The sequence below is a fragment of the Chlorocebus sabaeus genome, chromosome 10, assembly GCF_047675955.1.
Source record: "Chlorocebus sabaeus isolate Y175 chromosome 10, mChlSab1.0.hap1, whole genome shotgun sequence".
NCBI classification, from domain to species: Eukaryota; Metazoa; Chordata; class Mammalia; order Primates; family Cercopithecidae; genus Chlorocebus; species Chlorocebus sabaeus.
In genome coordinates this window covers 122,496,675-122,523,168 of record NC_132913.1, presented here as the reverse complement: position 1 = coordinate 122,523,168, position 26,494 = coordinate 122,496,675, and the positions used below count along the sequence as shown (strand labels likewise).

Genomic DNA, 26,494 nt, shown 5'->3' with positions numbered 1-26,494 from the left:
GTTCTCTTAGGAGAGGGGGAAGGGTTCTAGGAGAGGGAGGAAGTGTTCTAGGAGAGGGGGAAGGGTTCTAGGAGAGGGAGGAAGGGTTCTCTTAGGAGAGGGGGAAAGGTTCTAGGAGAGGGAGGAAGGGTTCTCTTAGGAGAGGGGGAAGGGTTCTAGGAGAGGGAGGAAGGGGTCTCTTAGGAGAGGGGGAAGGGTTCTAGGAGAGGGAGGAAGGGGTCTCTTAGGAGAGGGGGAAGGGTTCTAGGAGAGGGAGGAAGGGTTCTCTTAGGAGAGGGGGAAGGGTTCTAGGAGAGGGAGGAAGGGGTCTCCCTGGAGAGCAGGGAAGGGTTTTCCTAGAGTCTTTGGAGAGACATGGTACTGCCAACATCTTGCTTTCAGGCTCCGGCCTCCAGACTGTGAGAATGTGTTACTGGTTTAAGGCACGCAGTCCTTGGCACTGTGTTACAGCAGCCCTAGGGAACCAGTATGCCCAGCAACATTCGTTGGCTGCTGGGTGTGTGTCAGGCACCATTCTAAGTGCTTTCAATGTGTTAATTCATTTGCGTATCACAAGTGCCCTATGAGACAGATAAGGATTATGACCTCTATTTCACAAATGAGGAAACCGAGATGCAGAGAAGCCAAGCCTCTTGTCCAAGGTTTTCCAGCCACCAAACAGCTAGACCGAGTAGTTCTGAGGCCTATTGTGTGCACCTTGCCCTGCGGGCCTCCTCGAAGCAGGCTGGGCCCAGTACGGGAGGTCAGCACCACAAGACTCAGACAGGCAACTGGAGATAAAGTGGGGTGGGCCCACGGACAAAGCAAAGGGGGCTCACAGAAACACCCATCATTTCTTGCGCGCGAAGGTGTACTGGCTCAAGGTTTACAGAGAAAACCTGGGGTGGGAGCCACGGGGGCTGTGTGTACTATGGGGAGGGGTCTCCAATCTGAAAGTTTGCCAAGGAGGGGATGATACACCCTACATAGTTTGGGGGACTCCAGCGATGGGATGAAGGGTAGATAAGCAGGGAGTAACCCTGAAAAAAGACCCTCCAGGAAGCTCCAGCACTCACCAGAAGGAGGTGACTGAACATCTCCACCACAGCAGGGAGGGTTTGAGGAGAGGTGAGACTAACACACTTGTCCAGGAGTAAAAGGCAGGGCCTGGGGGTGACATGGAAATGGCGAGCGAAAACCACAAACAAAGACGTTATTAGCTGGGATCCCCAAAATAGGCTGAATGTGGGCAGCATGGAGAAAAAGGAAGGTAGAGGGTTTTCTCCTGGACATGCCAACGTGGGGTACCCATAGGAGGAGCAAACACACGGCTCTGGCAGCGAGAGGTAAATCTCAATTAGATCTGGAATAGACTTTTGGGGAGAGATCCATAGAGACAGGATGAGATCAAGGATATGGGAAGGAGGCAAGGGTCAAGGGCAGGACCCCAGAGAACAGTTACCATCAAAGGCGGGCCAGCTAGCAAAGAGCAGAGACAGATGCAGAGAGAGGCCAAGGAGAGAGAGAAGAGACACGACAGAGAAGCTGAGAAATAATGGAGGCCATCGGAAGGAGCTGAATCCCCAAAGCACTCTTGGACGCAATGACCTAGGAGCTCCGCCCTCCAGGGTCCCAGGCACACCACGGCCCTTCTCAAACTCTCCTTTAAGATCCTCTTATCTCTGGCCCATTCAGTGACACTTTGGTCCCTTGAACCATCCCACCATACTGGAGCGAGGCTCTGAGTTTTGTTCCTTGGAAGTGGAGGGGCCAACTGCCTTTGCAGAGTGGAGGCCACAGCAGACAGATACACGCTGCAGGCCAGACGGCACCTGCAGAGCTCAGAGGGGAGCTGGGCAGCAGGAGGGCCCAGACAGCACTCCAGGAAGCCTGCTTATCCCAAGTAATAGTCCTTCAGGTGGTAAGGAGGCAAGTATATTCTACCCGGAACCATTTCTATTTAAACAAACTCACCAATGGGTCAGTGATGAACATTTAGCTCTCAGCTATGGGGAAACACTCTTATGCAAATCAGCTGATTTCTAGACAGTCCCAGAGAACACAAGGTGTCCCTCCACCTGTCCCTTGGGCAAATGTCCGCCCAGCCCCTGCAAGCCAGCTGGAACCCCAGTGTTGTGCTGGCATGGTGGAGGTAACAGGGCAGTCAGACAAAAACAGGCAGGCAGCAGCCAGCTGCTCCCATTGCTCTCTTTCTTAAAGCAAAGCATAAATGAGCAAAGTGTGTGAATCACCCCGTTTTTCAGTAGGGCCTCTGCTACAAGCCCATACCAGGTGGAGATAAAATGGAACAAAACTTACCCAACAGGTTTCTGAGCAGGAGAATGAGTTCCCCAGAGGCCGGTGGCCTTTGATAATTCACAGCTTGTTTGCCTTGGAGTCTTTACAGTGACGTAGGGAGAGGTGCTTGGAAAGGGCACCGAGAGTGATCCAGAGCCAGAGGACACTGCCAGAACCAAGGGGAGCTTGGTGAAGCTTCTTTCTTGTCTCCAACTAGAAAGTACCTAAGGAGCATTATTCTACACAGAGGGTACCAAAAACACAATTAGGAGAAAATAACCACCTACAAAGAGAAGCGGTACAAGAGGCAGCACCTCAAGCGTTCTCCGCCCCCTGCTTTATTTCGCCATGGTTCCTGAGCAGGCCTCAGCGGGTTCTTCCTGGCCTTTTCTCTCCGGCCCTCCTGGTGCCCTGCAGGGAGGCTGCAGCCCAGAGTTCATGCCAGGTGACCACACAGCCCCGGCTGCATCAAAGGGCCTCCCTCCCACCAAGGGGCTGTCCCAGCCCAGGGCTTCAGGCTGGCTGAGCTGGGAGGCGAGGCTGGCAAACAGGCCTCCTTCCTTTCAGCTTATATACATCCTGCGGTGGCCCCTCAAGCTGTGCCACACCTCTCCGGGCACCAGCTCCCACCTAACAGCTCACAACACCGTTCCCACCCAGGCTGGAGAGGAAGGCCACACAGAGGGCCACGTCCCAGAGCAGCTTTCCTGACAGCTCCGAAACCTCCGAGCCACCCAGCTGCGGCTCTCCCTTTCCCATGGGGGTGCAGCTCACAGGGCACTGGCCACCCCCCACGCTGGTCCTTCTTGGCCTCCTTCAAAGAGTCACCTCCCCTGCCTGTCTTTGATGTCCAACCTCTCTGGTGTCCATCCCTGCTCTGCTGGTCTCGTCGCTGGCGCATTCTCCTCGGGTGCCTGAGTCCATCCTGGGAATGCCTAGGAGCATCTCTCCTGATGCTCAAACCTTGTATCTACTCTGCCTCCTCAGCATCACCCACAATTGCCCCCACGGGCTCAGGATGGCTGCAGCCTGGGCTCAGGATGGCCACAGCCTCTCAAGCACTGCACGTCTGGCCTCTTCTTCCCCAGATAGCAAGTGGCAGTGCCCAGAAATCCCTCATCCTAAACTCCTCCTTCCTCCAAAACCAGTCAATCAATTCTCTAGGTGAAACAGCAAACTTTGTCTGGAAAATGATTTCTCCATGTCACCACTGCTGACATGTGGGGCCGGATCCGCCTTTGCTGTGGGCTGTCCTGGGCACTGTACGATGTGCAGCAGTGTCCTCAGGCTCTACCCACCCCATGCCGGTTGGAACCTCCTCCCTCCTCCCTGAGTGATGACAACCACAAGTCTCCAGACATTGCCAAATGTCCCTGGGGGGCTGGGAGAGGCAAGGTCGCCCCAGGTGAGAAGCCCTGTGGTAAAGGATCAGAGTCAGTATCTGGGGCTTTTCAGGCCACTTGGTCTCCACTGCAACCTGGAGGAAGCAGGGAGGAGTTGCTCTGGACCTCACCTGCTGTCTCTCCATCTCTGACCAGCTCCCCTCTGCGCCCCCCACCCCTGCCTTTCTGTAGGGACTCACCTGTCTCACCTGGACTCTCCCCCTCAACAGCCTCCACTCCCTCCCCTCTACTTGATTTCTCAGATGTGGGTTCACCTGACCCTAGGAAATGGAATTCAACAACTGGAAATCAACAACTAAGTGGGGTGGTGGAGGCGGGGGTTCAGCAACTCTGAGGGGTTCATGGTGTCAGGGGAAGATTTGCTGAAATGCAGGTTCTGTGTCATCCCGCTCGAGAAGATGACACCCCTTACCCACGGCCAGGCCCTGTGCTAAATGTTCCGTCAGCTCATTTAAGTCTCTGAGGCAGGTCCGATGAGTAGAGGAAATGGAATGGATTTAGAGAATGAACTTGTCTAAGGACACACAGATGCAGCGTGGCACCCCCAATCTTCATCACTAAACAGGCACCATCAGCTACGTTGCTGCTGTCACTGAGGTCCTGCCCTGGTTCCCCCTCTCTTTACCTCCCCTAACCCAGGCCCTCTTTGAACCTCCAGGCAAAACCCAGGTGGAGGGTCAGAGCTGGAGGGTCTTGGCAGCCGCGCAGCAGCACAGACGGATGCTTCCATTTGGGAACAGGCCTCACGCCCTTGGCCTTGCCAGTCTCATCTGAGAGCCCGCAGGGTGCTGGCCCAGCAGAAATCTAGGCTGGGCGGCCCCTGGCAAAGGAGAACGAGAGGGGGGCCCTGAGTCCACGGGTTCCTGAGGACACAGGCCCCTGAGAGCACAGGCCCTCTGCTTCTGAGAGTCCTGTGGTCCTGACTGCAGCCAGCCCAGCACCATCAGGACCTTCACCCGCTGGCTTCCTTCCGGGAATGTTTTTGTATCACAGCTAAAAATCCACTAGGAATAAAAGGCACTATGCTTCGTTTCCTAAAAAAAAATGCTACCCCACAGATTTCTGATGGATCCACTCTTGACCAAACCCACAATGCGTATGATACCCCCCAGGCAGCAAGTAGCCGCTCTGAGATTTTCTGAACACACCCATGCCCCTCCCAAAGGAAAGGGCAGGAAAGAAAAAAGCCTCACGGAACAAAGCCCGTGAAGACAAAGGAGACCGAGGCTGACTCCCATCTCCCACCTGCTGTCCTTTTTCCATCCCGTTCGCTAGGTCAGAAAAGCCGTGGCAGGCGTGTGGTCTGGATACAAAGCAGGCCCCGTTCTCAGGTCACTCCGCTCCAGCCAGCCCAGCACCGTGCCAGGACAGGCGGCTCCTGCCCAGGATGAGTGGCTGGGGCCAGACAGCGGCAGGGGCTGGGCGGGCTTCCTACTCACCCAGGGATCAAAACCTGCCCCTGGTGACTCCCACAGCCAGGAACACAGGCAGGCACGCAACAGCGGGATTCCAACTGCAGGAGCTAAGAGGGCCTGGCTGTGTGCGGCCCCCACGAAGCCAGCCTGCTTGGGACCCTTGGATGGCCAGCGCTGGCTTGTTTACAATGGGCCACCTTCCCAAAGCCAGCATGCTCCGGCTGTCCTCCCGTTCTGCCCCCACTGCATTTTGTAAGATGTGTGTGAAACCTGCAAAGCCTGGATCCCTGGGAGGGTTCAGCAAACAAGCGCTTCCTTTGAAGCTCTGAAAGGCAGAAGCACAAGAGAGGTCAGCCTGTAGCCTGGGCACAAGGAAGCCGAGATCAACAACTAAGCGGGGTGGCGGAGGCGGGGGTTCAGCAACTCTGAGGGGTTCATGGTGTCAGGGGAAGATTTGCTGAAATGCAGGTTCTGTGCCTGCCTTGGAGATCTTCACTCACTTGGGCTGAGACATCACTCAAGGTCCCACCAGAAAAGGGGCAATTTACAACAGTGCACGGACCCCAGGGGGAAGTGACACTACAGAAGCCTCTACTGGAACCTGGGGGAGACAGGGACCCCCAGTCAGGGGAGCCGGAGTCAGCCCCAGGCGAGGAGCTCCCCTGACACTTCCCTCTCCACCGCACGCCAGAAGGCAGGGGAGCCCCTGGGGTGCAGCCAATCCAGACCACTCCCTGGGCCAACAGCACAGCAGGGCTGGGACAGACAGACAGACAGACAGACAGACAGACATGGCCAGCACAGGGGAGGCCCAGGAAGCTGCTTTTTCACCACAAGCCTCCTGTGTGACACCTGGGCAAACACCTGGTCTAGGTCTGTTGTTGACTACCCTGCTCTCCACAAGCAGCGCTTCCTCACATTCCTGTGTTAACACCCAGGGGGATCTGCAGGCGGACAGCAACTAGCACAGGACTTTATATGACAGCGACCCTTGCTGGTCCATGCCAACAGCGAGTTCAACAACAGACCAAGCCCTAGCTCCTGGGAGATCCATAAAATCCTGGGGATAGGCATGGGATGGGGGAGAAGGAATCAAAAGCCAGGGATCTCTCCAAGAACTTGGGAATGAGAGAAGACAGCTCTTAGAATAGAATTAGATCAAATACATGAATCTTAGTAGCACCAGTCAAAAGAGCCACAAGGCAGCAATGACCCAAACGTCCATCAACGAATGAAAGTGTAAACAAAAAGTGATATAGCCATACAATGGAATATTATGCAGCCATAAAAAGGAATGGGATTCTACCACATGCCGCCACGTGGATGAACCCTGGCAACACTCCGGGTGAAAGAAGACAGTCACCAAAGGCCACACACTGTGTGGTTCCATTTATAAGTCATGTCCAGAATACACAAATCCATAGGAGTCCATAGACACCAACAGCAGAGCAGTGGCTGTCAGCGGCTGGAAGGAGGGGCAGCGACTGCTAATGGGGGCCCTTTAGGGTTGAAAAAACGTTCTGGAAATGGATAGAGGTGGTGGTCGCACAACTTTGTGAATATTCTATACAGCACAGAATTGTGACATTTCAAAATGGTAAATTATATGTTATGTGAACTTCATTTCAATAATTTTTTTTTTAAATAATGAAACCCTATAAAGAAGCAAAGTCACTCTGAAGAGGCCCAGTGCCACCGAGGCCACTACAGGCAATGACACCTTAAGAAGCTGCCCACGAGGAACCCATCTGGGGCTAAAATATTATGCACATGCACAGAGAACAGTCTGGAAAGATACATTTATTAAAAAGAACTAGGACACGGACAGCATTTTTTTAATCATGAGCAATAAACTACTAAAGCAGAGAAAAAGAAAATCTATGTTTAGTTAGGAGTTAAGAGGGTCCCTAGTCAGTGAGGTCCAGGGAAAACGCCACCAACAGGAGAAGCCGTGGCAAACTTCACCGAGTGACAGCCAGGAGCTGGGAGCTGTTGGGGTGCTAACAGGGAGCCCCAAAGCCTGCAGTCCCACTGGAGCAGTGCACCCCACAGAGGGCAGTTACCCAGGGCCATCTTGGGTGGGTTTTAGGACTCTAAAAACCCAACTCAAACCAGCTAAGAAAAAACAGGAACAGACTGTGGCCCCTAAAATCACACCGAGGTGAGGACAGGGCTGGGGCCATCCCTGGAGCCAGCTGGATGCAGACACTCCAAGCCCCCCAGCCTCTAGCCTCTGTCACCATCACTGTGAGTTCAGCTTCTGTATGCCAGAGCCACCTCTCCCTGCATAGGAGCGTGACTGGGAAGGCGTCACACGCCCGTAACTGCGACTTCTCACTCCCACTTTATAGATGAGCAAACTAAGGCCCAACAGAGGTCAGCGAGCAGAGCCATGTGACTGTTCCTCACCAAGATTCGACCCCCTCTACCCCCAAGACCAGATAGTTTAGTTCCAGAGTCCAGGCTACACACAGGTGCCGGCAAAATGGGAAGAAAACAGGGTCTGCTTCTCAGCAGATGAAACAGACTGTAAACAGACTGTAAACAGCCCTCATTCTGCTCTCATGCCCCTGACCTGTACAGTGAGGATGCATTATCTGCACCTCCAAAGTATCCCCTTTTTTCCTGTCAAATGAATACATTGGTACCCTAGCCTCCACGGCCTGGGTTTGTAGGATCGAAGTCCACCCCAGAATCTGGTGTTTGAACGCCAGGCCCTGGCCAGAGGAGAGCTCTCCTCGGTCACACTGGTTCCAGCCCTTGGGTTCTGCTTCCCGGGTCCCCACTATGGAGGACTGAAAGGACAGGGCCACACTGGCCCTGCTGCCAGCCACACCCCATCCACCAAAGCCCTGGGTTTATTCGATCAGAAGCCTATTCACGTGTGTTAGCTTGAAGATTTTCTAAAGAAACATAGCATCCGAGTTGGGCAAACTATTTCATAGCAACTTAGATGCAGAGCTGCCTCCTGGCACACATGTATGCCTGGGCAGATGGCAGCCAGGTTCAAGTTACTTCAAGTTCCTTTGAAATCAAGAGATCAAAGGCAGAATGGAATCAGCATTCCCGTTAGAGGTTCATCCGGGCCGTCCTTGGAATCTGCTACTGTCAGCCAACTCCTCCCTCTGCTGACAATTCTGGAATCCTGTGTGGCCTTCTGTGATCTGAATCCAGCCCATTTGCTCTGGGTACACTATGTCATGGCACTGGGATCAGAAGTTTCTGTTTGGGCCCATCCCTGTCAAATGCCTGACGCTTTGTGTTTTACTTGTTTTGTTTTTGAGACAGGGTCTCATTCTGTCATGCAGGCTGCAATGCAGTGGTGTGATCATAGCTCACCGCAGCCTTGACCTCCTGGGCTCAATCAATCCTCCCACCTCAGCCTCCTGAGTAGTTGGGGATACAAGTGTCACCAGCACGACTGGCTAACTTTTTGTATTTTTTATAGATACCAGGTTTTGCTATGTTACCCAGGCTGGTCTTGAACTCCTGGACTCTAGTGATCCGCCTGCCTCAGCCTCCCTTGGATTACAGGTGTGAGCCACTGCATCCGACTTGACCTTGGTTTGATGACTATTTAGCTTCTCTGAGGCACAAGTTTCCTCATCTGCAAAACGAGGCTGCTAATGAATACTTGGCTCAACCCACCTGTCCTTAAGATTATGCAACATAACAAACCCAAGAGAGCTTGGCAATCTATAAACCACTGTGCACAATGTAAATATAAAATAAGTCTGCAGGAGAGTTCTTCAAACCCTGTATAGTAACAGTTCTCTCCCACAGCTTCCTCTTCGCCAAATCTGACGATGGCCCCAGAATTGCATCACTTAAAAACCTACCCTCTGGCCCGGTGTGGTGGCGCACACCTGTAATCCCAGCACCCTGGGGAGGCCGAGGCGGGTGGGTCACCTGAGGTCAGGAGTTTGAGATCAGTCTGGCCAACATGGTGAAACCCTGCCTCTGCTAAAAATACAAAAATTAGCCAGGTGTGGTGGCACACACCTGTAATCCCAGCTACTCTGGAGTCTGAGGCAGGAGAATCACTTGGACCCGGGAGGCGGAGGTTGCAGAGAGGTGAGATTGCGCCACTGCACTCCAGCCTGGGCAACAGAGTAAGACTCCATCTCAAAAACAAAAAACAAAAAGCCAAAAGCCAAAACAACAACAACAAAACACCTAACCCTCCTTTGAGAGCCAATTCATAATTCCTCTTCAAATGCAGCACTGAAATGTCCAGGCTTGAATACCAGGAAGACCGAACAATTCATGAGGACTCATGTCTCCAGTCACCTCTCCACAGGCTCCCTGGATGCTGCCTCTTGCCCTGGACTGTGGGTTTCTATTAACCTATCTAGGGGAGCACCTTCGACTCTCAGGTATCGTTCAGAAGACCAAATTCAATGAAAAACCTAAAGATAATGTTCAGAAGCCAGGTCTTCCCTGTTCTGCAAGTGGGCAAAGAATATATGTACTTAATGAAAAGCACAAGAAATAAAAGCTACATAAAGGGAAGGAGAGTTTTACATTCTGGTTTCTGTGAAGTGTCATCTCTGTTTCAGCTGTGCACTCCAGCCACGACATTCAGGCCCCATTCAGGCCCCTTAGGTCCCACCTTGGCTTGGCTTATCTTATCTCCAAGTGCGATAGGCTTGTCTGAGGCCTGCCTCCAGCTCAGAGGTTGTTAACGTTTTTTTGAGGGTGCAAATCCTCTAAGGAATCTGACAAAGTCTCTGGACCCTCTCTTTAGAAAACCACCTCCATCTGTAAAGTTCTGCATGCAGTTTTAGGGGTTTCACAGACCCTCTCAAAGGGCCACGCCAAGGGCCCAGGAGCCCAGGATAAACACATCTGTTCTGTTACTGATAACAGTTACCTTCAGAAGACCAAGCCTGGGAAGAGCAGCAGATGCCCCAGGTCAAGCCAGAGCCTCTGTCATCACTGTTTATAATTAATTTCTCAAAAACTGGAGGCAGAGACGAGGTTGTACGCCCCAGCTCAGACACAAAAGTGAGCACCGTGTAAACGGGATTTATGGGCAATGACAAGGTAACAAGAAAAAGAATCAAGTTGTGTTTACTGAGAGCAAAGTCCAGAGCTGCCTGGGGGAAGGAAAGGGGTCAGAACGAGGTGACGCCTGCCCACAAGCAGCTGGGGCAACTGGGAGATACCACCAGTGCAGAAAAAGGCAGAGACCACATGGAGGCTGCTGGCAGCAGGGACAGGCCCCAGTGTGTGGGGCACCAGATGGAGGGTAGGATGCAGGACAAGTCCCTGGCCTTTATGTCTCTGCTTCCTCCTCTGCCAAATGCAAGGCTGGGCTCCGTGATCTTTCAGGTCCCTCTGGCCCTCCAACAGAGTGGAAAGGAGATTCTGGGCACACCACATGTGGGGCTCCAGGACCTGCCTCCATGCAACGGGGACGTGAACATCGCAGCTTGATGTCCTCTGTGTCAGTGGCTCAGAGACAAAGGATCAAGGCTTCCCCTTCTGGCTAAGCCTCTTGCTGACTTCTTGGAAGGAGGGGCCTCATGTTACTGACTCTGGCCAGTGGATCATGCTAATCCCTCCTCTGACCTTCCTATCCCCTGGAACCAAAGGGTGGGGCCCAGATCAGGAGAGCAACCTGCATGGGAGAATAGCATGAATGAAATGTCAGGGACAGGGGTGGCCCCCCTGGTCACATCAATAACATATTAACAGTGAAGCCACACAGCTCAGGCTTGGGGGCCCTCCATACGCAGATGAGAGAAGAGAGGATACAGGACTTGCTTAAAGTGATGGGGTTGTGGGGACTTTCGAAAGGAAGGAAGAAGGGAAGGAGGGAGGGAGCTTGCAGAGAAGCCCAGCTGAGGATGACACTTCTCTGATTGCCTGGGGGTCCCAGTGGCTGTCGCTGCCTGGCCCAGGCACACCCCCAGCCCAGAAACCCCTATGGCCTCACCCCTCCCCAGATGGATCAGCGGTGGAGACCAGGTACAGGTGAATCAATCCACAGCAGACCCAGAGCTTGAGCTGGCCCAACCAGCTGCTTCTGAGACTGAGACTTGGATGCTCAGAAACTCAAAAGCGGCCCAAGGGCAGGTCCTGCAATGGGCTTCTGCACCTTGGCTGGCGGCCACTCCCGGGCCAGGTGTGTGCTGGTGGTGAGCAGCAGAGGCCAGGTGGCGGAGCCAGCCACACAGGTGAGAGGAAAGTATAATTTTTGATGGCCAATTCATTTCTCAAAGTTTGAGAAGACTCACTATGCTCTGTTTCTGGATCATTCCAATAATCCTGCCCCCTTTTCTTCCTGAGCAAGTCTGAGGGTATCTTCGATTCCTTTTTAGTCTTTGAGAACCTTCAGAGACCCAGGTTCCATCTTTGCCAGAGGAAACTGAGGTCCAAGGAAATTGATTTATATAACATGCTATTGTGCCAATAATTGAAATCTGTCTATGCTTAGTCAGAAGCTCTTTGCATAGGTATTTTTCAGACCCAAGAATGAAATACATCCAGGTGCCCTTCTGAAATTGCAGTCAGCCCAGACAACTTTAAGGAATGAACTAACAACAGGTTAGGGGACAACTCCAAGCACAGAGACAGGAAAATCAGGGCTCTTCTGATTTGATGGGAAGGTTCTTCCAAACGGGAGCAGATTTCAGCAAGAGATTCAAAGGCTCTTGAAATAAATCATAGCAGAGTCTTTCTCTGACTGACATCTTTTGTCCCCACAGCCTCAAGTATGTTAAAAATCCCTCCTGTGAACTCGCGACATGCTTGCTTTGAGAGAGGTGTAAGGCAGGCTAGTTATGACACCACAGAACAAGCCTCTTAAGAAGGCAGGCGCCGTTCGTAGTCCAGCGTGTCGTCGGGAGTGCGGCTCACGTTTCTTTCTCCTCCGTGCAGATTCCCCAGCTTCCCTTCAGGGGCTGATGGCCTCACCAATGTGCACTTGCAATGGTTTATTCACTGAGGCCCTGCGGACATTGTCACCGGAATGCAGAGGCTTGGAGAGACGCTGAGCACAATCCCGTTCAGCCGCTACATGGCCTCAAGTGCCCTTCTCCTCCGTTGGATTATCTGCTGATAACCCGGAGGTCAGGCCTTGGCAGGTGCAGAATCAGTGCCTGCAGGTCACCTCAATGGACAGTCCAAGCAGACCTGGTCATGCTATTAAGGACACTGGCCTTAGTTTCTCTGTCCCAAGGATGTATGAAAGCCGGGATCGCCGTCCCAGATTGAAGGCCATGGGGACTTAGCCCAATGCAAACCTCAAAAGTAAACCAATTAGTTGTTGCCAGAGGCGGGGACAGGGGCAACGGGAGTGGTGACGTAGCGAGTACAGGGTGCTCTTCCAGGGTGATGAGGAAGTTTTGAAACGAGACAGAGGTGGAGGTGACATAGCACCAAGAATGCGCTCGATGCCCACTGCAGTGGCCAGCTGGACATTATGTGACTTTCACTTCGAAACCAAAACCAACAAACAAAAAGCTCACCACACACACACAGGGCTAGGAACTTAGGAGACCCTCAGTCTGAAGTGACTGCTGAAGACTTGCCATATGGTCCAGGCAGGAGGTGCCTAGGCAGAGCTGGCATGGCCAGTTGCCCTGCGGAGAGTGGGTGATTCTACTACCACCCATTTCTTCACTGCACCTTCAACTGTTGTGTGAATTTACAGTCCTAAGAAAAAAAATCACGTTTACCTGTTCATTTTTACGTCTCCTGTTTGTGGCTCACAATGTATTCCCACTGGCCAGTCTAGAGAGGGGGGTGTGGTACCAGCCCACGTGGTTCACGTGCCCCCCCGCCCCAGGCACCCAGCTAAGCTAAGGGAACGGAGGAGTAGTTTAGGGGGCACACAAATGCAGCTGGATTCCAGGCTAAGCTCTGAGACTTCTTTCTTTTTGAGATAGAGTCTCGCTCTGTCACCCAGGCTGGAGTGCAGTGGTGCAATATCGGCTCACTGCAACCTCCACCTCCTGGGTTCAGGCGATTCTCCTGCCTCAGCCTCCCAAGCAGCTGGGACTACAGCGCCCGCCACCACGCACAGATAATTTTTTGTATTTTTAGTAGAGACAGGGTTCACCATGTTAGCCAGGATGGTCTCGATCTCCTGATCTCGTGATCCTCCCGCCTCAGCCTTCCAAAGTGCTGGGATTACAGGCATGAGCCACTGTACCCAGTTTGCTGACACTTCTTAATCACCCTTTGAACTTGAACTTGAATTAAGTATTCTGGGTTTCTGAGTACTCTGAGATGAATTTCTCATCTGTGAAACAGGCAGGGTGTTCCCAGGACTTGAACAGACACAACTACAGAGGGTGGGTGTTGAAGCCGCCGGGGGCTGGAGCTCACCCTTCCCAGCCATCAGTGGGATGGTGGGAACAACCACAGAGGCAGGCCTTGTGGGGCCTCAGTCTCGCACCGGCTCTGTCCTCTGGCTGACACTCCCCAGAGGAGCAGTCGGTCATGCTCTGCCGCAGGCCTCCGTTTCCTCAGTCGTTCTGGTCTCAGAAACTGAGTCAGGGAGCATTTCTGCTGCCCCCTTTGTCCTGAAGGACACCAGGCGCCAGGATAAATTACCGCAGACGGTGACAACGACAGGAGCAGGAACAGGTTAACAACCTGAACCCAGGAGGGGGGAACTACATGCAAATCATAAAATTTGCCACGGGCAAAACTCAGGGCACGGAAACAGAAACCCTGGGCAGCCCTGTCTCTCACTGACCCCCAGGCAAATCAGACTGTGACTATTCAGAGGCACCAAGAAAACACTGCATGTATGCCTCTGGGAAAACAAGGCAGAACAAAAATCAGCTCCCTGGCCTGAGGATGGTCTCTAACTGCTGTGAGGACCCACGCCCCCAAGCACCCCAAACTTCACCCAGAGGCGCATGCAACGCTCCGCCCACTGTATCCGGGGCAAGTCTGGGTGCACCTCCCTCACCAGGCTCCCGGAAGCCTGTGTACCCGCCATGGAGACCAGCGGGCACCGCTGTGGGATGGCAACACCCGTCCCACCCTCCCGTTTCTCTTTCCAGACATCTTGCTGCCCGAGTAACTCTGGCACAGGGTCAGAAAAAGCAAACCACATGCGTGCCGCCCAAGGAACTGCTGCAGCCCAAGAGGGACCCCCATTAACCTTCTCCTGCTTTGCTCAGGATGGGGCCTGCTCTGGCAAAGCCCCAAATGCAAAGTCCAGCGAGGCAAGCCCACGTGGGGGCCCCCAGAGAACCACGCTGCACAGTTTATCTAGAGACAAGAACTCCCACGTCTCTCCAGTTTATCTAGACAAGAACCAAGCTGCAGTACTCGCCTTTGATTTTAGAAACCCCCGCTTTCTGACCAATGCCAGGCTAAAAGAATGCCAGGAATGTGGACGCCTTTCAGGAGGGTTCACCGCAGCCCAAAGAGACCACAGCCTCTGGGGCCAGGGGCTGCACTTATAAGGAAAGGCCTGCTGGTGGCCTCTGCCTGGGCTGAAGTGTTTCAAGTCGCTAAGGCCCCAGTGGGCGGAGGACTGACCCTAGGACCAGAAAACCCCTGAATTCCTCACGTCACTGTGAAAAGCCCTGAGCCTCCTCCAGAATGTCTCAAACCTTCTCTCCACCCTAAGGCAAAGGCAGCTACTGGAAAACAAAGAGACAGGACAGAAAGGGTCGGGGGAGAAGTTTAAACAAAATCCAGTCAGTTACCCTTAGTTTACAGGATTTAAGAAAAACCTGAAACCGTGCAAGTAGCTGCCTGCTTTACTTAGAAGGGTTTTTAAAATTCCAACATGGCCCAAACAGGAATCCCACTGTGAGCCGCGGCTTCTCAACTCCCCCTTTGGCCTTGAGCATCCAAATGTAGCATTTACTGAGATCAATCCTTTCTGCTTGCTGGGAAAAGACTCGTATGTTGCTTTTTAAGCAAATGGAGGCTGTGCCCTACGAGGTAGGCGATCCTATCCAACCGACTTTACAAAGGAGGGTGTTCCTTCTATTGCCAACCAGGACGACAGAGGCCAAGAACAGCCAAGAAAACCTCCAGGAACATTTTACCAGAACACCATTTAATCCAGCTACTCCTCACGAACACCAGCCAAGGCTTCCCTGGAACATTTTCTGCCAGCGTGTTTCAAGGACAAATGCTTCCGACGCCCCAGGGAGGGTGACCTGTAACCGCGGATCGTCCCCATCTCGTTGCAGGTAACCTCCTGCGACGTGAGGACAATCCCTCCTTTGTGCACACACCACAGGAGAGGACAGCCAACCTGGGCTCTGTCCTGCGGCTGCTGGGGCGGGCATGAGATGCTAGCCCGGCTTCTCAGAAGAGTGAGAACGTCCCACGGGAGGCAACAGAAACGGGATTCGCTGAAAACAGAAACACGGGGCTGTTCTGGGAAGGCGCTGGGCTGGGCTTCTGGATGCCAGGATGACAAACGACCTTCCCACACCGGGGCCAACACTGTGGGCTTCCAGGACAGGAGGAGAGCATCATGAGGGACACGCCTGCAGTGCCTGCAAAAGGTCAAGTGTCACCAGAAGCTTCCAGAAGCCTTCTCCCTCCTGCAGCTGCTCTGCACACATTTGGGGCCTGTCTCCCCATGAGATCGGCACCTTGGTCATGACATGGTAAAGCGGGTCCAGGTACGGCTACCCACTCACACCATGCCTGCACTGCCTACCTGGTACAGCCACAGCCTCCCGCCGTCAGAGAAGTCCCAGGACACGGCCTTCTGTCCAGGAGAGAAGGGAAGCGCTGCAAGACAAGAAGGAAACACGAGTGAGCTTCAGTCCCATCCAGTGCAGAACTCAGGCCTGCTTCCCGCCAGGGCCCCTTCACGTCCTGGAGGACAGACGGGCTCTACGGTGCATTTCCACGGCAGGTGAGGACAGTGGTGGACGCCGCCACGTGGCCCCCAGGTCCCCTTCTGAAGCCAACTCTGGGAGCGTGGCCAGCAGAAGGACCTTGACCCAGGGCCACCCAGAACTGTCTCACTGGAAAGAGCCCTTCTCGAGGTCACATCAGCCCCATTCCTGGGCCAGCCTGCACCCAATGACCAGACCAGTGACCAACGCAGGGTAACAAAGCCTGCCCCTCACCCCACTCCTGAATCGGGGTGACTTGGCAGTCCGGCCCAGGCCAGAGCTCCTGTGGGGTCAGCGACGGGCTGCGTGGAGGCTGCGTCCCAGCCTCACCGTCCTCTGCCCCTCCTTGCTGCTGTGCTCCCCAGCAAACCTAAACATCCTGCCCAGTGGCCTCTGCGTCACGGTCCACTTCACAGGGAGCCCTACATGTGACAATAGCTTATTGTGCCTTTTCTCACCCCAACACTGAGTCTCCCGTCACCTGCCATTACTTCTGCTGCAACGACTGGCATCGTGAGCGCAACAGAAGCATCTTATCAGCTGCGCCCTGAAGATGAACCCCAGACATGCCGTAGCAGTGGGGTCTCCTCCTCAAGTCACACGGTGCTGACATCACTACAGAGCCAGCACCTTTGAGAGCAGAACTGGCCAACGTCGATGTGACAGGCGGGACTGCAGGTGCCACCATGACGCCCTCCCTCTCAAGCGGACTTTCTCCACAGGAATAACAGAGTGGGCCCCGGGGCCTTCCGAGGAATCCAGGACCTCATTGGACTATGAAAGAAGGAGTGAGAACTTCCTTCTGGACACCTTCCCTAAATCATGGCCACTCAGCCTCCGCAGGAACCAGACGGCCCAGAACAGACCTCCATCCATGTAAATATTTAACATGCAATTAAAAGAAGCACCACAATCACCCAAGAAGGAAAAAATCATTCCCTGTGGTGCTGGGACAACTGGCTGGTTTTCAGAGCACAGACCTCCCCACTTCAGGGCTTCAACTCATACCCAAAGATAAAATGAATTCCAGATCAATAGAACAGTGTGGAGCGGGAGAGGGAGGGAGGAAAGGAAATTGCCCAGTAGATAATAGAAAATTTAGTTGTATAGTTGATCTCTACATAGACATGGACCTTCTAAGGGTACAAGCGATGTGCAAAATCACACAGGCAAAAGGAAAAGAATCAATGAACGCTAAGAAAACGGCTGCAACAATGTGACAAAATATATGCACAAACACAGCAAAAGATCTCAAACCAGAGAAGACAAAAACAAAGGGTGGGAAGAGACAGGTGGGACTGCAGGTGCCACCACGGCTCCCACGCAGCCACTCACACCTAGACTGACTTTCTGGACAGGAATCCCAAGGCGGCCCTGTTCACGGGAGAGAAGGCAGGACACTGCCATCCGTCCATCCCCCTCCTTTGAGACAGGTCTACCATGTTGCTCAGAGCTCTTCAGAATCTCTCTCAAAGTACTCGTTCTCCAAAGAGTCATCCCAAGACAGAGCAGTTGAAAATCTCATCATCTTAAAAGAAATAAAAGGGCACCGAAAAAAACCTGGGGGAAGTGAAACTACAAAGGGGGGTGGCTTCATGGTATACACCCCTGCCTTCTTCAGACTTTTCCCATTTCCTCTACCGTGAGCGCGCCTTTCCCTTTTCTTCTTTCTGATTCTAAAAGCCACTGCAACCAGCATCTCTGAGAACCTGGTGCCTCTTCCTTCCTTTGTACCCCAAGCCCCTATGCCCTGGTCAGGGTACTGGGAATCTCCATCCTGAATTCTAGGCAGGCACCGGCACTGCTGGGCCCCATTGTCAGGTGGGTATGTTGCAGGCTGTCATAAAGGACAGATGGGAACTGCCTCAGTGGGGACCCGCCTCCAGTGGCTGCAGTTACTACTAGGCAGGTGAGGAAATGAGGGGAAGGCGAGTCCAGTGACACAGAACAGAACACCCCAAGAGAACGTGTGGCCCAAACATCAGCTCTGACAGGGGCTTTGAGAAACAGATCCCCGGGGCTCATCTCAGCTTCCTCACTTTGCTCGGGGCACTTCCTGAGACAAGCCCAAGGCAGGGACAAGTGTATTTTCCCTGCCCCACCAAGCGCTCCCCAGAAAGACCCGGCTCCCCTCACAGGAACTCCCCAGCCTCCCAGGCTGTGGGCAAGGCCTACCCCAAAGCCTGCCAGGTGCTGCCCAGACCCAGAGCCACACGGCAGGAACATGTCCCTCTCCAGGTGCTGCCCAGAACCAGAGCCACGTGGCAGGAACGTGTCCATCTCCAGGGGCTCCAGACCCAGAGCCACATGGCAGGAACACATGGATCTCCAGGGGCCCAAGATGCCTTCCTCCTTGTGACACTCCTCCCCCAACTCACTCCACTCCACTCAGTCTGGGGGCTACCGAGGCCACAGAGCTACCTGAAGAGCCACCCTCCAGCCGCCACAAGGAAAACGACCTGTGTGTGGCCCAGGACCTCAACCTCCCCATCCTCGCTGCTGCCCAGCCCTCCCCAGGCTGCCCAGCTCCCGCCCCCCAAGGCGCAAAATAAATCTTTGCTGGATAATTCCAGATACCACCTCGCCCCAACTCCAAAAAGCTACCACGCTCCTTTCTCTATTTAGAGAGAGGCTGCACTGACAACACCCTCCGTCACTGTGGCTTTCGGCACTGATTCTCTTCGCATTTTTGGATAAGGGCCCTGCAAGCCCTCTGGAGCTTTCCTTCTGGCAGGTTCTTTAGGTGGCGTCTTTACCTAACAGCCTTGCAGGCCCGAAGCTGAGCCCGGAAGGCTCCCTGGACAGCGAGAATGATTGGGTAAACTCATACCTCACGCCTAAGCAAGGGAGGACCCAGTTTCCCTGACAAGGGACTCAGAGACGCCAGAACTGGACCCTGGGCAGGGACAGGTGCACATGTGGTACCACTGGCCCCCTCAGTGCTGGAGTGGAGGGAGGAGAGAATCTGGCTCTGTCATGTCCAGGAGGTCCCAGTGGATGGATTCAGTGGACAGGACCGCTGACCACTTTCCAACTCCCCAGGAGGTTGATCACCTCCTGATCAACCTCTTCAGAGGCCCAAGGTTTCTGGACAAGGACCGGTCCTGTTGAGAAGAGGGGGGCACGATCTTTCAGTCAAGCACTGTTCTCCCATGGGCACCACCACACACCAGTGTGGGCCCATCAGTCTTCAGGAGCCCCAAGAAAACCACGCAGTTTAGTGTGGGTGGATGGAATTAGCATGAAGTCTAGGGGATGCCTTATTCTCCGGTTGTTTCAAGAAACATCAACGTTGTCATTAACCATGATTTGGGGCAAATCGCCATAAACCACAATGCCAAGAAGACAAGATTCTGTTGTCTTCAGCAGCTCAAAACACAAGGGTCTTCTCCCACGGTGCAGAGAGAAGGGCAGTTATGTCACTTTGTCTATCTGAGTAGCTGTTTTAACAATGGCTGACAGTTTCAGCTGATGACAAATCTGCAGAGGGTTCATCTGACCTCAGCGGGTCTGGGAGGGGGAGTGGACAAATGATACGAGGCTCGTGGTCCTCACTCCACCACATCCAGACAGGAAGCTATATTCACACACAGAGATGACCACTGTGTCCTAAATCCTCATTTCAGAACAGTCAAAAAGACAGCGATCGCCCCATTTCCCAAATGGTACAGATGGAACTGTGTCCCGCCAAATTTGCATGTTAAGTCCTAATCCCCAGTACCTCAGAAAGCGACCTTATTTGGAGATACAGCGTTCAAGGTGCAATCAAGCTAAAGTGAGAGGACCAGGGTGGGTCCCAATCCAATATGACCCAGTGACTTTATACAAGGGGAGAGTTTCAACAGACATGCACCCAGAGAGGGACAGGTGACAGGACGACGGAGATGGGGTGTGAGGCTTCTACAAGCCAATGGCTACCTGCAAACCCCCAGATGCTAAGGGAGAAAGGCCTGGAACTGATCTCCCTCAGCCTCAGAAGGAACCGGCCCCGCTGACACTCATCTTGGACTTCCAGCCTCCTGACCTGTAAGATAATCCCTTTCCATGGTGCAAACTACCCAGCAGTTTGTGGTTCATTGACAACAGCCCCGTCAAAGTAATTCATCAGACCTTAGAGTCTCCATCTGCAAATTGGGAAAAGGAATTCTCACGGCTCTGCCCATCTCAGAGGTTGCTGAGGGAGTGACAGATTTGAAAATATTCCGTGAACTCTTCGCCCAACTCAACCTACAGGCCGGCCTGTGCTGACCACACCAAGAGCTGGTCCACGCTGCAGAGCTGAGTCTTTCAGGGCCAGATCCGCATGGTGAACATGCAGGAACACCCACAACTAATTCTGTTACAGTAACCTCAGGTATGGGCCCAAAAGTCCAACCCACTAGTTATGGGACATAGTTCTTGAAGGGTTGAGGTGAAGCAATGTCAGGCTGGTGTTGAGTAAACTGGAAAACGTGTAAGCCTATTTCTTAGATTTCCAAGCCTCCACAGTGAACATCAAGGGAGCCATTGGCCAGAGGAGCCTCTATATCCTGTATCCCCAACAGCGGGATGACTGGGGGGGTCGCTCCATCCTCACCCACCACCATACATCAGAGCCAATCACTAGAACCAAACTACAAAGTAGAACTAAATACACGCTGAGTACCATTTATCCAAAATCCCTGGGACCAGAAGTGTTTCGGATTTCAGATTTTGGAACATCTGCATATATACAATGAGATATCTTGTGGAGGGGACCCAAGTCTAAACACTAAACATAAGTTCATTTATGTTTCATCCGTACCTTACACACACAGTCTAAAGGTGATTTTACGTAACATTTTAAATAATTTTGTTCTGGAGCTTTGACTGCCACCTGTCATGTGAGATTAGGTGTGAAATTTTCCACTTGTGGCATCACGTCGGCGCTGAAAAAGTTGCAGACTTTGCAGCATTTTGGATTTCAAATTTTTGGATGAGGGGTGTTCACCCGGAAAATTCTTGTCCAAATCAGAGGCAAACTACAGCCCATGGGCCAAATCCAACCTGGCCACCTATCTTTGTACGGCCCGTGAACAAAGAATGTCTTTCTATTTTCAAATAGTTGGAGGGAAAATAAAAAGAGTAATACTTCAGGATGTGAAATGATATGAAATTTAAGTCCCAGTGTCCTTACGTGAGTTTCACAGAGCACAGCCCCACCCGTTTATCAATAGCACTTCTGTGCAACCAAAACAGAGTAGCTGTGACACAGACCTTATGAGCCACAAAGTGGAAAATATTTACTCTCTGGCTTTTTACAGAGAAAAGTGTGCCAAGCCCTGTTCTCTACCCTTCCTACTTACGCAGTGGGCAAAGGGCCAGGCGGGATGTAGGCTCAGGCCAAACGGAAGTGGGCATTTACCCGGGTACATGGCTGCATGCCAGGAGTGTTTGCCAAGAGACCAGCTAGGGTAAGAGATGGCAAGAGGGAAGGAAAGAAAATCAGACGGAGGTGTGGTCAGAAAGGGAGACGGGAACGGGCCCAACATCCATTTCAAGGTTTCTTTCTAGAGCTGGCTCCAACCTCAAAAAGCGGGGAGGCATCTCTGGCCCCCGTCCGGCAGCACAGTGAGGCCGCCCTCCTCCAGCTTCGGGTTCGCACAATCAGTCCTCATGCACGGCACGTCCAAGACTACACGGGGGCTTCATGGCCTGGCCATGGACCCAACCCCAGGTTCTTCATTCTCTGTGAGGGCAGATCATTCCGCTCCGAGACAACCAATTCACAGAACTGAGACAGCGGCACTCTGGCAGACGGACAAAAGCCTTTGTACTTCATGCTATCAAAATCAACACTATTAAAACTCACACACTGACAATGTATTTGGGCAAGGGAAGGATGAAGCAGCCACGTGAGAGGGCCTGAAATCTCACCTGATGCACGTTACATTTTCTTATGCAGAACACAAAACTGCTTCACTTACCTTTCCTATAATTACACAAAATTTCCAATTTTACAGAGAATGTGATAAGGAATGGGATATGACCTTCCTCTCTCCTGTGTTAAACCTGGAATGAATACTAAGCATAAAAACGGGGGAGGGGCGTTGAGACAACCACCCACCCAGCACCCGCAACAGCTTTGTACACCTGTTCATGAGTTCCCCCTGTACACCGTGAGCTCCTCCTGGCACCTGCGCAGCACCGAGTGGCTGCCTTCTCTGAACGCCCTTCCACCCTGGCAGGGCGGTGGAGGAGGTTGAGGCCCCCTGCCCTTCAATGTGAAGACAAGAGGACGATGAGACACAGGGCCCACTACACCTGTGGGGCCAGAAGACCATTTTCTCATTCCCCTTTGAGCTCTGTTCCCCTGGCTGGAGCTGGGGAAAGCTCGTTGTGGAAATTTTACATATTTAATTACTATACAAACTGATGGCAGGGGTGAGACAAGGGCAGCTCCCATGGCAATTGAAGTGGAATATTTCAGAAAGACTCACTAAAGGTGAATCACTTAAAAATGTGGCTGGCGGGCCGGGCATGGTGGCTCAAGCCTGTAATCCCAGCACTTTGGGAGGCTGAGGTGGGCGGATCACGAGGTCAGGAGATCGAGACTATTCGGGCTAACACGGTGAAACCCCGTCTCTACTAAAAACACAAAAAATTAGCCGGGCATGGTGGCGGGCGCCTTTAGTCCCAGCTACCTGGGAGGTTGAGGCAGGAGAATTGCTTGAACCCAGTAGGCGAAGGATGCAGGGAGCCGGGATTGCACCACTGCACTCCAGCCTGGGCGACAGAGCAAGACACTGACTCAAAAATGTGGCTGGCAAGCTAGATGACATTCAACACCTGAGAAAAATGGAGTCAACTCTAGGAGAACTCTGGGCACAGATGGCTTCACCAGTGTCCCCGTGTCATGGCACCATCTTGGACTGGAAATCAATCATGGAATCACACATGTGGGTCACATAGGAGACACCAGGGCCAAACCCACACTCAGAAAAGACCCGAACCCAACAGAAAGACTGGAAGATCCGTGCACACTCAGCTTTTCCTTGTATTTTTAATGATTCTTCTAGACTTTGACTTTTTCAACTCACTGACCAATCACTTCCGGAGCCTCACAAGCTGATCTAGCTCATCATTCTGGGCTCTACCAGGGCTGCGGGCGGTGAAGGTTTTAATCCAGGGTTTCGACAATCACCACCTAAAAGCTAGCCAAGGACAGCGTCTCAAGGAAGGCGTCCTAGCCTTTGATTCTGACCTCGGAACTCTCTCCCATGAACAAGTGGGGGGACACCATGAGCCACCCATGTTTGGGGAAGGCAGCCTGGGGAATGAAGGGTCTGCAGATGTTCATGAGTCAAACATGAGGGTTCACGTTTCTCACACCAGCTCCACGACCTTTGCTAAGTGACTTATCTTTCCCGGGTCTCGTTTTCCACAGCTGTAACGCAGAACTCTCCCGGGTCTCGTTTTCCACAGCTGTAACGCAGAACTCTAGCGTACATCCAGTTCGTGTGGGTTTCTCTTCTTTCAGTTTTTCTTCCAGCCTGTAGACCATGTTGAGGGCAGAGACCCTGTCTTTCGTTTTGTTTTGTTTTCTTTGAAACATACCAGACACTGAGTGCCAAATACATAGTAGAAATGGCACACAACACCCGCGAAATTCTGTGACTGAGGCAGTGGTTCTCAAACACCAGCATTCACTGGAATTACCTAGAGGGCTGATTATAATACAGGTTGCTGGGCCCAACAACCCTCAGTTTCTGATTCTGTAGGTCTGGGGTGGGCTTGAGAATGTGCACTTCTAACCTGCTCCCAGCTGATGTTGATGCTGCCTCTGAAAACCATTAGCAGGCCAGGCGGGGTGGCTCATGCCTGTAATCCCAGCACTTTGGGAGGCCAAGGCGGGTGGATCCCTTGAGGTCAGGAGTTAGAGACCAGCCTGACCAACACGGTGGAACCCCATCTCTACTAAATACAAAAAATTAGCCGGGCATGGAGGCACACGCCTGTAATCCCAGCTACTTGGGAGGCTGAGGTTGCAGGGAGCCAAGATTGCACCATTGCACTCCAGCCTGGGCAACAAGAGTGAAACTTCATCCCCAAAATATAATAAATAGAATTATTAGCAGAATGTATCCTAGTTGATAACATACTTTCCCATCTGGCCTCTCGTTCGCTTGTCATAACAACCCTGCGAGGTAGGCCACACGTGTATTATCATGCCATCATTTAGCAGATAAGAGAACTGAGACTGACCAGGTTTCAAAGACTCACCAGAGATCAGGGAGCGAAAAGCTGGGATCCTAACCCAAAGCCAGCAGCCTTGATAGGCAGAGTAACAGCAAACACAAACGGAACAATCCCAGGACCAGACAGGCTGTAGTAAGACAGGACGTGGACAAGTGAGGGTGCAAGATTCCAGACCCGGCTCGAATCCTGCATTTACTTTTCCCATGGCAGGTTATAAAATCGCAAGTCTTTCAAAGTAGAAGTGAACATCCCTGCCCTGAATCAGACTAACAATGTTTGTGATGGAGTCTTGAAAGAGTTTATGCCTCCCAACATACCTTTAGGAGGCTGAAAATATCTAGGAAACATGTTGAAGACTTGGACCTTATTTGAATATGGACTCAAATCCTGGCTCTGCCACTAAATGTTGGAACCACAGTTAAGTCTTATCCTTCCTCCTCAACTCAGGGTGGGGAGGGAATGACTGGGCCTCCTCGTGAATAAGAGAGATAACGCCTGCGCCATGGTCTCTGTGCTCACAGGTGTGCATCGAGGGCTGGTTCACCTGCACATGGACCCTGAGCTCATAGGTATGTATCCAGGGCTGGTTCACCTGCACACGGTCCCTGTTCTTGTAGGTTTGTGTCAGAGGCTGGTTCACCTGCACATGGACCCTGAGCTCATAGGTATATATCAAGGGCTGGGTCACCTGCACCGTGCTCCTTGTACTTGTAGGTGTGTGTCACAGGCTGGTTCACCTGCACATGGTCCCTGAGCTTGTAGGTGTGCGTCGAGGGCTGGTTCACCTGAACATACATCAAGGGAGGCTGCTACAAACAGAGTGTCAAAACGCCTGTGGGCAGAGGGTCAAAAATACCTGTGCGCGGAGAGTCAAAATGCCTGCACGCAGAGGGTCAAAAATTCATGTGCGCGGAGAGTCAAAAATACCTGTGCGCGGAGAGTCAAAATGCCTGCATGCAGAGGGTCAAAAACGCCTGTGTACCTTGGGTCAGAAATGCTTGTGCACAAGAGTAGAAAACACCTGTGCACAGAGGGTCAAAAGCGCCTGTGTACCTTGGGTCAGAAATGTTTGTGCACAAGAGTCAAACAACGTGTGTGCAGGTGAGATGCGCTTTCCCACTTTGTTCCCCTTCATTCACGCACACTTTGACTTTCTCCCATATTCTTCTAAACATCTTCCGCCACGCTGACTGTTTGTAAAGTCATTAAGGCAGGCGTTGGTAGGTGACTCAGGTCTTGGTGGATGGAGCTAAACTACGGTCCTTTCTTATGACTCCCAGGGGACAGCCACAAAGTGAGGACTTGGTGGAAGTGAAGACCAGCTATAGCAGATCTTTATACACTCACTACTCTGTTGCTGCGCTGTCAAAACGTTCTCCAAATGGTGGGTGTGATCTGCAGGAGCTCCGCCACCCCAGCACATGGCAGCCCCAAGCCCGGGTCAGCCTGCAGGATGGAGGATGTGCTGCAGAGATATAGCCCCCGGGGCTGCCCTGGGGTCAACATCCCCGCCTCTGGCCTCCAAAAAGACAATTCTAGGGCATAGTATCATGGCTCCTCAAATGCGTCTCCAGCATGATGGAGCCCTAACAGTGGTTAACAGTGGCCACTAGCTCAGTAGCTGACCCCTGATTTGCTTTTCCTCTTCCCTCTTCTCACTCTCTTCTGCTTGGATGGACTGCTGGGACCAGTCAGCTCCCCGAAAACATCAGCACCCAAGTCCTTGTCTCGGGCTCTGCTTTCAGGGGTTGCAAACCAGGACAGATGGTAAATGGCGCTGGACCACTGGGTTTTCTGTCCACGACACAGGCACTCTGCTGAGTGACGTAACTGAGCACTCGGTCGGTTCTGGTCAAAGCCAGTGGGGCTGTTACGGATTGTTAGAAATTCCCAATTTAGAAAGCCAAGCAAATATTTTCTTCTGTTAATAAGATACACTTATACTCAGCAAAGAGGATTGATACCTCATCTGACATTTTCACATTTAAAAGGACAGGGCTTAGTGGCTCATGCCTGTAATTTCAATACCTTGGACAGCCCAAGCAGGGGGAATGCCTGAGCCCAGGAGTTTGAGACCAGACCGGACAACACAGCAAGACTTCGTCTCTACAAAAAGTTAAAAAAAAAAAAAAAAAAAAAATTAGCCAGCCATGGTGATGCACGCCTGTAGTCCCAGCTACTCGGGAGGCTGGGATGGGAGGATCACTTGAGCCCAGAGGTCAAGGCTACAGTGAGCCATGATTGCACCACTGCACTCCAGCCTGGAGACAGAATGAGACCCTGCCCCACACCAAAACAACAACAACAACAACAACAAAACCCATACACATATATATGCACTGTGGGT

The 26,494-nt window shown here is 52.5% G+C and overlaps 1 protein-coding gene across 3 annotated transcripts in view; it reads right to left on the bottom strand.

Annotated features, from left to right (window-relative positions):
• SH3BP4 (SH3 domain binding protein 4) overlaps window positions 1–26,494 on the bottom strand; it is a 103,359-nt gene that overhangs the window by 44,517 nt on the left and 32,348 nt on the right. For 2 of the 3 annotated variants that reach the window (XM_007966731.3, XM_073020150.1), the window contains exon 2: window positions 15,747–15,820. The gene's annotated coding sequence lies outside the window, so the exon portion shown is untranslated. Of the gene's footprint in view, window positions 1–2,298; window positions 2,444–15,746; window positions 15,821–26,494 lie in introns of those variants that run through there. The other variant, XM_038001341.2, reaches the window with a different exon arrangement.